The sequence below is a fragment of the Myotis daubentonii genome, chromosome 12 (assembly GCF_963259705.1).
Source record: "Myotis daubentonii chromosome 12, mMyoDau2.1, whole genome shotgun sequence".
Lineage (NCBI taxonomy): Eukaryota > Metazoa > Chordata > Mammalia > Chiroptera > Vespertilionidae > Myotis > Myotis daubentonii.
In genome coordinates this window covers 29,410,285-29,422,163 of record NC_081851.1, presented here as the reverse complement: position 1 = coordinate 29,422,163, position 11,879 = coordinate 29,410,285, and positions in this window count along the sequence as shown.

The following is an 11,879-nucleotide window of genomic DNA, read 5'->3' as shown; positions in this document are numbered from 1 at the left end:
ACTAAATCATTATAAATATTAACAGATGTTTAATAATATTGCTATTAATTTTAAAAATACTATTGAGGTTAATAACTAACATGGTTGATTTCATATTTTGGAATTTGGAATATGAGTGTCCTAATTCATGGATTCTCAGAAAGTGGGAAAGAGAGTTCCTCTTCACTTACTGTTGCTGGCTTCTCTGTTTTGAATTTTCCGGTCCAATGCTAATGCTTCATTTGATTCATGGTGTATTCTGAGGATGGTTCGGGGAAAGGCAGCAAGGGCCATTAATATCTTGTCTTGGGCAGTGAGAACAGTTCTGCAACACCGCAATTTCTCGTGAAGACTGGGTGTTAAATATGTATAGAGTGAGCAGACTGTTTGATGGATCACAGCAATGGCTCTTTCAATGAGGGAACAAGCCTGTCCCAAAGCCAGACTTTCCCCTGCAGATGACACTCCAGAACTCTGCTGTCAATACACTTTTACTTAAAATAAAACTTGACTGATGACCAGAACACTCGAGTGTGAAAAATGGAGTTATGCCCGCTGCTAAACTGTGATGTTGGTGGAGATTCACCTTATGAAAATCCTACCCAATCCTGGCTGATGGAAGAAACTAAATTTGCACTATATTTTAAATGACCGAGGCTATTGAAATGTATTGCTCTATGTCATCACACACATACATACACACACACACACACACACACACACACACACACAAACACACACAAAACTTGACTGAGGAAAGGTAGGAGTATCTTTACAAAAAGAAAGTATCAGTTTCTAGTGCAGAAATATACTTAGGTGAGAGAATTGAGAATGCTTTTTTCTTGTTTTATTTTCTCAGTAGTAATATGGACAGTTTTGTTTTATTTTTTGCTACAGATTAAAGCTTTTTTTTTTTTTTTTTTTTACATAGAGAAGTAGAAGAGAAGGATGTGGAGGGAATTTCTGTAACCTCCTTAGGGGCCAATGTCTTACTTCCCTAGGTCTTAAGACTCCTTCTAAAAATTGCTTTGAGTCATGTGAAGGTGGAATTGCAACCCATCACAAGACATACCAGGATTGAAGTTTTAACGCCCGGCACCTCAGAATGTGAGCTTATTTGGAATTAGGGTCATTGCAAATGTAATTGGTTAAGACAAGATCATACTGGAGTACAGTGGGCACTTAATTCCTTAGGACTGCTGTCCTTACAAGAAGAGAGAGCTGCAGAGAGAAGATGGCCATGTAGAGAGGCAAGGATTGGAATTATACTGCCACAAGCCTACAGGAAGCGGAAACTGCAAGGGGGGTATCATCCCTTAGAAGCTTTGGGGAGAGCATGATCCAGCCAACACCATGATTTCAGAATCTTAGCTTCCAGAACTGTAAGCGAACATATTTCTACTGTTTTAAGCCACACAGTTTGTAGTCCTTTGGAAAATTATGGCAGCCCAAGGGAACTAATAGAAGCCCCAGTGTACAGACTTATCCAATTTCTCTGACTCTCAAGAAACATCACACTTTCACCAGTGCACTCTTGGTGTCCACCAATTTGCCAACTGCTTCTAGATGAGTTCTCCTAAGTTCCTCTTCTTTCTGGTGTTGTATCTACTTTGGTAAGCCAATGTTCATGTCTCATTCCTCCCTGCAGGTGCCTTTCTCACCAATGGTTGCCCTGTTATTTAACTTATTTTATGGATTCAAGAATTCTAATAACCTTTTTAGTTTGTTTGTGATTTTTTTTTCAGTGTAGAAACTGTACTCTTTCCAGATCCCCACATCCTGAAACAGAAGCCAGAAGGAATGAATCTGATGTTTTGTTGGTTTAGTTTTCACTCAGTTCAATATATTTTCTAATTTCATTTGTAATTCTTCTTTGTCCCATGCCTGTTTAGAATTGTGTTTTTATATTTCCACATGTGTAGGCATTATTTTTATTCTTTTATTGATATCTACTTTAATTCTAAAGACTGAATTTTTAAATTTATTTGGATGTATTGATATTTGTTCTCCAGCTCAGAATTTGGTCTATCTTAGTGGGGGTTCCATCTGTTTCAGTAACCTGAAAGAAATGCTTATTCTGTTCTTATTTATTGGAATGTCCTTAGATCTCTGAGTTTTTAGTTTCATCAAATTTGGTGGGGTGTTTTTGTTGTTGGTCTTGGCTAGTAGTTCTTCAAATATATATTTCTGTCCCTTTCTTTCTTGTACTCCAATAAATATATATTATAGCATTTGCTATTTGTCCACAAAATCTAATTTTTACCTGACCTTGTAATTTATATCTGTTCTCTTTGTGCTTCAGCTATGTCTTCAAAATCATTGATCATTTCTGCAGTGTCTACTTACTATTAGTATAATTGAGTAAAAATTTAAAAATAAAAGTTCTATTTGGTTCTTTTTAATTTTTTGATGACTCTACTAATGATGTTAATCTTTTACTTTATATTCTTAATCATATTTTAAAAAGCGTTTAAAGTTTTTATTAAAGTCCTGTTTAAAGTCTTTATTAAAGTTATTCCATCTTCTCAGTCATTTTTGGTTTGATTCTTTTACCTGATTTTCCTTTTGGATATAGGTTACATTTCTTCCATTTAGAGATTTTGTTTGTTTATTTGTTTGTTTTTATGTCAGAGAGGAAGGGAGAGGGAGAGAGAGAGAGAGAGAGAAACATCAATGATGAGGGAAAACTATTGATCAGCTGCCTCCTGCATGCAGCCTCCTGGGGATTGAGCCTGCAACCCGGGCTTGTGCCCTTGACCAAAATCCAACCTGAGACCCTTCAGTCTGCAGGCTGACATTCTATCCACTGAGCCAAACCAGCTAGGACCCTTTTAGAATTTTTAAAAATTAAATATTAGGTATTATGAATCTTATTTTTTTTAATGTGAGATTTTGCTGCTTTTATTTAAGAGTGTTGTGGAAGGCTATAAAGTTTCTTATCAATCAACTTCATCATTTTAAGACTTTAAGTTTTGTTAGGATCTAACTAGAGTAGCCTTTGGATGTAGGGCAATGTTTCTCAACCACAGCACCATAGACATTTGACTCCAGACAATTCTTTTTTGCAGGGGCCTCTCCTGAGAACTGCATCCCAGGCCCCTGTTCAACAGATAAGAGTAGCACCTCTCATCCTGTATAGTTGAGACAACCAAAAAGGTCTAAACATTGCTAAAAGTCTACTGGTAGATACAATTGCCCTTTGTTGAGAATCACTGATCTAAGACAAGTTTAGCCCTGCCACCATGGTGTAATGATTCTAGGTTCTCTATTGAAGGCCCTTTTTCAAATAGGGCTCTTCACTATGCTGGTTGAAACTTCAATATCTTCATTGTTGTGAGCTATAAGAATGTTCAGCTCTAGCTCCTGGTTAATCTCAGCATATTCTCTTGAGTTTTATCTTTTGCATGGACAGTAATAATTTAAGAAGAGGAGGGTTTCTCTGAAAATCATGCTGAATGATTTCTCTATCTCAATGCAGAAAAAATTAGGATGATATTTAAATTAGGCAAATATTTTTTTAAAGAATACTAAAATACTGGTATAACATGTAAAGAATCACAAGTTTTAGATTTATTTACTTTTTCACTCATTCAGCAAGTAATTACTTAAAAATGTACACATGCACAGTTATTCTATATTCATTACATGTTCTAAGAAAATAATAAACAAGATACACTCCTCAAGATGTTTATATCTCCTACAGTAAACTGTAAAAAAAAATCAATTATCCCAATAGTGTGAGTGGTGCTGTAATAAAAAGAACTTTTTTAATGGGATGATACAGAATAAGCACAGAAAAGCAATATTTAACTAGGTCTGGCACTATTAGTAAACATTTCCAAGATAAAAAGACCATTGAACTGAATTTTAAATTGGACAAATGTGAAAGATACACAATTTGGAAAAAACAACAGAAGAAAAATACAGGGTAAACAACTAAGCTAAGGAAATGCAAACGAACTGATACAACTAAAAAATAAGGAGCTATAACAGGGAAGTCATGAGGCTGCATATGTAATCAGGGATCTAGTTTGTATATTATTCTATGTCATTCTTAAATTTTCTTCTGAAGGTAATGGTTAACCCCTGAAAAGCTTAGAAGAGGAGAACATTGTGATAGATTTATATTTTAGTAAAAATTATTTCAGATGAAATGTAGAATAAATAAGAAGGAAGACTTTGTGGTATCCTTATGTTCTGACTGAAAATACCTAGGTCTTTTAACTTTAATCAGCCCAAATGATCTCTAGGCCTGAGGTACAGTTGTCATACTGGACCTCACTCTCTTGCTTTTATGGTTTGGATTTATTATCTTGTGGATCACAATTTCCTTTTGTTCAAGATTGTATCCATTATATTCTGGTATTTCAGGAGGCTGAGTAGAGGTCTAAATTATTCTTATTTTTATTATTAAATGAAAGATAAATTTTTCTTTTAATTTTTTATTATTGTCAGATTTAATTTTATAGTATATCAATTAATTTTCAGTATGTGTTCTCCTATGTGCTTTTTCCTTATTATTTTATTACTCTATTAAACTTCCTAATCTATGAATTCATATCTTTTTTTGGATAATTTATTTCTTCGAATTCAAATTTATGTATTACTTCAAATTCTTTTATTTTCTTAGTTTCTAAAACCAAGTCCTAAAATATTGTTATTTTTGTTTTTCTGATGACTTATGTACTCTCTCAGTATTGCTTTTTATTATGGTAAAAAACACAAAACGTAAAATTGTCCTTCTTAAGCTTTTAAGAGTACAGTACAAAATTGTTAGCTATATGTCATTGTTTTATAATAGATCTATGGAGCTTTTATCTTTCAAGACTTGAATTCTATGTACACAAACAAAAAACAAAAACCTAGCAAGTCTCCATTTCCCCTTTCTTCAACCCTTGTCAACCGCCATTCTACGTTTTGCTTCTATAAGTTTGACTATTGTAGATATGTCATATAAATAATATAAATATTATTGTCCTTCTGTGACAGGCTTATTTCACTTAGTGTAATGTCCAAAGGAGTCATTAATGTTGTAGTATATGACAGGCCATCCTTCTTTGTTTAGGCTGAATGACATGTGGTTGCATGCACAGTTGACCTTGATCAGCGTGGAGGTTAGGGGCACAAACCCTGCATAATCAAAAATCCATAAATAATTTTTGACACCCTCAAATGTAAGTTGTTCCTTGTCATCTAGAGGAGATTGGTTTGAGGACCTCCGAACCCCTACTGATACCAAAATTCATGGATAGGCGATTCTTCTATGAAAAAGAGATCAATGCATATTTGTCAGTTCTCTGCATCCACAGACTCTCACCTTCAGACCAAAAGAGGCATTTGGTGGGGAGAAAATCCATTATAAGTGGATTGATGCAGTTCAAACCCATGTTGTTCAAGGGTCAACTGTATATGCCACATTTTCTTTATCCATTCATCTGTTGTTGGACACTGGTTGTTTTCACTTCTTGGCTGCTATGAATAATGCTGCAATGAACATGAGAGTGCAAATAGCTCTTTGAGATTGCTTCAATTTTCTTTTCTTTTTTTTTGTATAAATACCCAACGTGAGATTAATGATTATATAGTACTTCTATTTTTATATTTTTGAGGACCCTCCTTAGAGTTCACTTTACATTTCCATCAACAGTGTCCAATGGTTTTAATCTCTTTGCATCCTCAACAACACTTGTTATTTCCTTTTTTTTTTTTTTTTTTTGACAATGGCCATCCTAACAAATGTGGGGTAGTATCTCATTGATTTAAATTTGCATTGACATGATGTCATAGACTGTTTGGGGTGGCTTATAAGCCACAGTTCTAGATGCTAGAAGTCAGCATGCCAGTGTAACTGGGTTCTGGTGAAGGTCCTCTTTCTAGTTTGTAGACTGTTTACTTTTTTCTGTGTCCTCTCATGGTGAAAGGGGGCGTTAGGCCTCTTTTACAAGGGCACTAATCCTATTGTTGAAGGCCCCACTTCGTGACCTAATTATCTACCAAAACCTTACCTCTTTTTTTGTTTTGTTTTGTTTTGTTTTGTTTTGTTTTGTTTTGTTGTTGTTGTTGTTGTTAATCTTCACCCAAGGATATTTTTCCATTTATTTTGTTAGAGAGAGTGGAAGCGAGAAGGAGAGACAGAGAGTAACATCGATGTGAGAGACACCCATGGATTGGTTGCTTCTCACACACACTCCAACTAAGGCCTGAGACCAGGGCCCGGGCCAGGGAGAAGCCAGCAACCAAGGTACATGGCCTTGACCAGAATCAAACCTTGGACCCTTTGATCTGCGGGCTGACGTTCTATCCACTGAACCAAACCGGCGAGGGCCAAAACCTCACCTCTTAATACTGTTGTACTGAGAGTTGAAATCTCAACATCTGAATTTTGGGGGGACACAAACTTACTGGCCACAGCACATGATAATTTGTGATGTTGAACATTTTTTATATGCCTGTTGGTCTTTGTATATCTTCTTTGGGGGAAATGTCTACTCATATCTTTTGTCCAATTTTTAATCAAGTTATTTGTTGTTTTGCCATTGAGTGGAAGAATTTTCTTATATACTTTGGATATTAACTCCTTATCAGATATAAGGTTTTCAAATATTTTCTCTTATTCTGTAAGTTTCTTTTTTATTTTGTTTATTATTTCTTTTGATGTAGTCCTATTTGTCTATTTTTACTGTGATGCCTATGCTTTGGAGATCTATCCAGAAAATCATTGTAAGGTTCAATGTCATAAAGCTTTCCACCTAGGTTATCTTCTAGGAATTTTAAACTTTCAGGTTTTGTATTTAAGTATCTAATGCATTCTGAGTTAATTTTTTGTATATGGTGTTAGGTGAGAATCCTATTTTATTCATCTGCATATGAATATCTAGTTATCCCAATGCCATTTGTTGAGGAGACTATCTTTTCCCCATCACGTATATTTGGCTCCCGTACCAAAGAATAGTTGACTATATATGCATGGGCTTGTTTTTGGCTCTATATTCTGTTCCACTGGTATATTTGTCTGTCTTTTTTTTTTTTTTAATCCTCACCTGAGGATATTTTTCAATTGATTTTTAGAGAGAGTAGAAGAGAGAGGGAAAGACAGAGAAAAATATCAATGTGAGAGAAACACATCGATTGGTTGCCTCCTGCCAGAGCTCTGACTAGGGCCCAGACTGGGGAGGAGCCTGCAATCCAGGTACATGCCTTGACCAGAATTGAACCTGCAGGCTGTAGCTCTACCCACTGAGGCAAACCACCAAGGGCTGTTTGTCTTTATAGCAGTACCATATTGTTTTGTTTTTTGCAGCTTTGTAATATGTCAGGAGTGAGAGGCATCATACTTATTTTTTTACGTCTCAAGATTGTTTGGGCTATTCAGGACCCTTTATGATTTCATACACATTTTATGACTTTTCCTACCTCCAAAAAAAAAAATAATCATTGACATCTTGATAAGGATTGCTTTTAATCTGTAGATTGCTTGGAGTAGTATGGATATTTTAACAATATCAAATCTTCCAGTCTCTGAACCCAAGATGTCTTTCCACTTATTTGTGCCTTTAATTTTTTTCAGTCATGTTTTGTAATTCTCAGCCAGCAGGTCTTTTACCTCTTTGGTTTTGTTTATTTCTAAGTATTTTATTCTTTTTGATGCTATTACAAATGCGATTGCATTTTTTAATATTTTTGTCAGAAAATATAGAAATACAACTGATTTTGTATCAGTTTGTGTTCTACAACTTTGCAATTCTGCAAGTTTAACAAATTTTTGGTGGGGGTGATGTTTAGGGTTTGCTACATATAAGTTTGTGTCATATTCAAATAGATAATTTTCCTTCTTTCTTTCTTATTTAGATGCCTTTAGTTTTTCTTCCATAAATGCTCTAGTTATGAGTTCCAACACTGTGTTGATAGAAGTGGCCACAGTGGGCATTCCTGCCTTGTTCCTAATATTAGAGAAAAAAGTGCTTAATTTTTCACCATTGAGTATATTAAATGTAGCTTTCCATATGGCTTTTAAAATGTTGATGTAATTTCTTTCTATTCTTAGTGTTTTTATCATGAAAATATGTTGATTTGTCAAAAGCTTTTCTGCATATATTGAGATAATTTTTTATTTTATATTTTGTTTTATTAATGTTATGTATCACATTAATTTTCATACATTGTAACATCCTTGAATCTTAGGGATAAATCCTACTTGGTCATGGTGTATGATCCTACTGATGTGTTGTTGAAATAAGTTTGCTAGTATTTTGTTGAGGACTTTCTAGGTTATCCTGTTTGTTATATAATTTTTCATAGTAGTTTTTTCTAATCCTTTTTAGTTTTGGCATCAATTGTAATGTCTTCTCTATTAATTTCTCATTTTACTTGTATCCTTTTTTTCTTAGTCTAGTTAAAGTTTGTCAATTTTGATAATATTTTAAAAAAACAACTCTTTTTCTTTTTTTTCTTCTTTGTTTTATTTATTTCTGATCTTTATTTTCTTTCTTCTGCTGTTGGCTTAGTTTGTTCTTTTTTCTTTCTAGTAATTTAGGGTGTAAAGCTAGATTGCTTTTTTTTAATGTAGGCAATTGTTTTTCTAAAGTTTCCTGTTATTACAGCTATTACAGTATCCCATTAGTTTTGATATGTTGTGTTTTCATTTGCATTTGAGAAAGTATTTTCTAATTTTCCCTTGATTTCTTTTTTGACCCATTGTTCAGTAGTTTTTTTTTTTAATTTCCACTTATTTGTCAATTTTCCAATTTTTCTTCTGATTTCTAGTGTTATTATACTGTGGTATACTTAATATTGTGTTAATCTTCAATTTGTAAAGCCCTTTTGGTGACTTAATATGTGATCTGTCCTGGAGAATGTGTTTGAGAAGAATGTGTAATCTTCTGCTGTTGGTGAAATGTTCAGGCACATTGATTAGGTCCATTTGCTATATAGTGTTCAAGTCCTCCAATTCTGTATTGATCTATCTGGATAATCTACCCATTATTAAAAGTAGAGCACTAAAATCTTCTACCATAATTGTGCTAAAATTCTGTTTATTTCTCTCTTCAGTTCTATTAACGTTTGCTTCATTATTTGAGTGTTCCAATGGTTTGTAATTACATATTTATAAATTTAGTATCTTCTTAGTTAATTAACACTTTATTTTTAAATAATATCTTACATTGTGTCTTTTGACAGTTTTTGATTTGAAGTATCTAATATTAGTAATCACTCTTGTTCCTTTTGGTTATTATTGACATGGAATATCTTTCCCAAAGAGAGTCTTTGTTTTTCTTTTATTTTTGAGAGACTGTTTTGATGGTTACAGTTTTCTTGGTTGCATTTTCTGGTTTGTTTGCTTGCTTTTTAGCACTTTGATTTTATTATCCACCTCCCTCCTGACCTGCCGGGATTCTTCTGACAAATCCACTGATGTTTTACTGGGAGCTTTTTTTGTATAATTCTTTTCTCTTCCTGCTTTCAAAATAATTTCTTTCTTTTTGACAATTTGATTGTAATGTGTCTCAGTTTGAATTTCTTTGATTTCTTCCTACTCCACTGGGCTTCTTGAATCTGAATGTACCCTTTCTTCCCCCTAAGAATGTTTTTGGCAATTATTTCTTCAAAAAAGCTTTCTGCCCCTTTCTCGCTTCTTCTGGGGTTCCTGATGTTGGGCTCTTTGATGCTATCCCTTTGGCTTTCTTAATGCTTTATCTTTCTTTGCTGTTCTGACTCAATATTTTCAAATATTTTTTTCAAGTTTTCTGATTCTTTTTTTTTTTTTTTTTTTTTTGCTTAATCAAGTCTGTCATCGAGCCCCTCTGGTGAATTTTTCAATGCAGTTATTTTATTCCCAGCTCCAAAATCCATTTCATTGTATTTTATAATTTTAATTTCTTTGTTGAAATTCTCACTTTGTTCATATTTTTTTTGAGCATGTTGATAATATGTGATGGTTGTTTTGAATTCTTTTATGGTCTTTCATATGCCTCATTTTCTCAGGATTGGTTTCTGGAGAAATATTGTGTTCCTTTAACTGTGCAATATTTCTCTGCTTCTTTGTGTTCCTTGCAACTTTCTGTTAGGATCCACACGTATGAAAAAACAACAGGTAGCTGTCCCAATCTTTATAGACTGACCTCATACAGAAAAGGTCCTTCACCAATCAAATCAGCTAGAGAGTCTGGGGGCCTCACAAATATTTTCAGTGAGTGAATCTTTCCCAGACGCGTGCATATAAATTCACAATTCAAGAGGCCTGATTGTTTCTTTTTTCAGGATCTTGTTATTTCTATTCTTTGGTGTCTGTGCACAGTACTGTATGTTCTCTGGCTGCTGCAAGCTACCCGACGCCCTTTTGTTTCCAGCATCTTTCATGCTCCTAGAATTTACTGGGTCCTATCACTGCTCTGATTTGGACAAGACAGAAAGTGGTTCCTCAGACATGCCAACCAAAAAGTCTCAGTTTTGAACACATGCACCAAATCTCTTTTTTTTGCAAGGGAGTACCCAGAAGTTGATGGTTTTTCTCCCACTTGTTCCATGCTGAGCTGAGCGGGGGACTATAGCAAGTGAGTGCATGCTGGTGTAAACCATTACTTTTGTTCTCAGTAGCCACCACCGGAGCACCCTTTACTTCAGCATGAGATTCAGACAAGACAGAAACCAGTCCTTTGGGCAGCCCTTCAAAATGTCTGGACATTGGACAAATGTTCCAGTCTTCTCTTTCCCTCTCCAGAGTGAAGCCAGAAGCTAAGCGTTTTCTCCCAATCACATCACATTACATTGAGCTGGGAAAAGAGACTATGACTAGTGAGTACTACAGGGTTTCCTACTATTTTAATGTGGCTAGTTTTGCATTTGCCTGAGGTGCAAGAGACTCAGCTGGTTTCTGGATGTCTCAGAACGAGCATTGGTCCAGGTATTGTTGTTTAGTTGCTGTCTCCATGGACATAAGAAGGCTCTGGGACTTCGTATTTTGCCATTTGCTGACATCCCTCAGCATTTCTTTTTGATATTTTCTCAAATTTATCCACAAGTAATTATTAAATATTACTTGTTTTTGTTTGTCTTTTATTGTTTCTAATGTTGATATTAATTTTGAAACTTTTTTTAAATATATTTTATTGATTTTTATAGAGAGAAAGGGAGAGAGGTAGAGAGTTAGAAACATCGATGAGAGAGAAACATCGATCAGCTGCCTCCTGCACAACCCCCACTAGGAATCGAGCCTGCAACCAAGGTACATGCCCTTTCAGGAATAGAACCCGGGACCCTTCAGTCCACAGGCCGATGCTCTATCCACTAAGTCAAACCAGCAAGGGTGAAACATTATTTCTTAACATCTTTCTTATCTCATCCTACTTACTAGTTTTTCTTGTTCACCAATAAATTATTAAATACCCCCCACACTCAACACACAGTTTTATTGATGTGCAGTAAACTAGATAAGATGATGGACATAACCATCACCCCCAAACTTTCCTAATGTCCCTTTCTACACTCATACTCTTCTTATACTCCTTCCTTTCCTTCAACCTTAGGCAAATACTGATCTATTTTTTTCTCATTATAGCTTAGCTTGCTTTTTCTACAATTTTATATAAATGATTTATACAACATGTACACTCTTCTGAATTTTTTGTAATTTTTGCTTCAACCCACAACATACTCATTCATTTGTGTTTCTACATGAATTGACCTCTCATTCTTTTTTATTACTGAGTAGTATTGTTTTGTATTGTATAGCTATACAATGATTTATTTACCCAGTTACTCCTTGAAGTGTACTTGAATTGGATCTTGTATTTGACTACTGTAAATAAAGCTGCTATAGATAGTCATGTAAAAGATTGTGTGAACATATATTTTCTCTTGAGCAAATACCTAGGAATGAACTTCATGGGTATATAGTTGGTGTT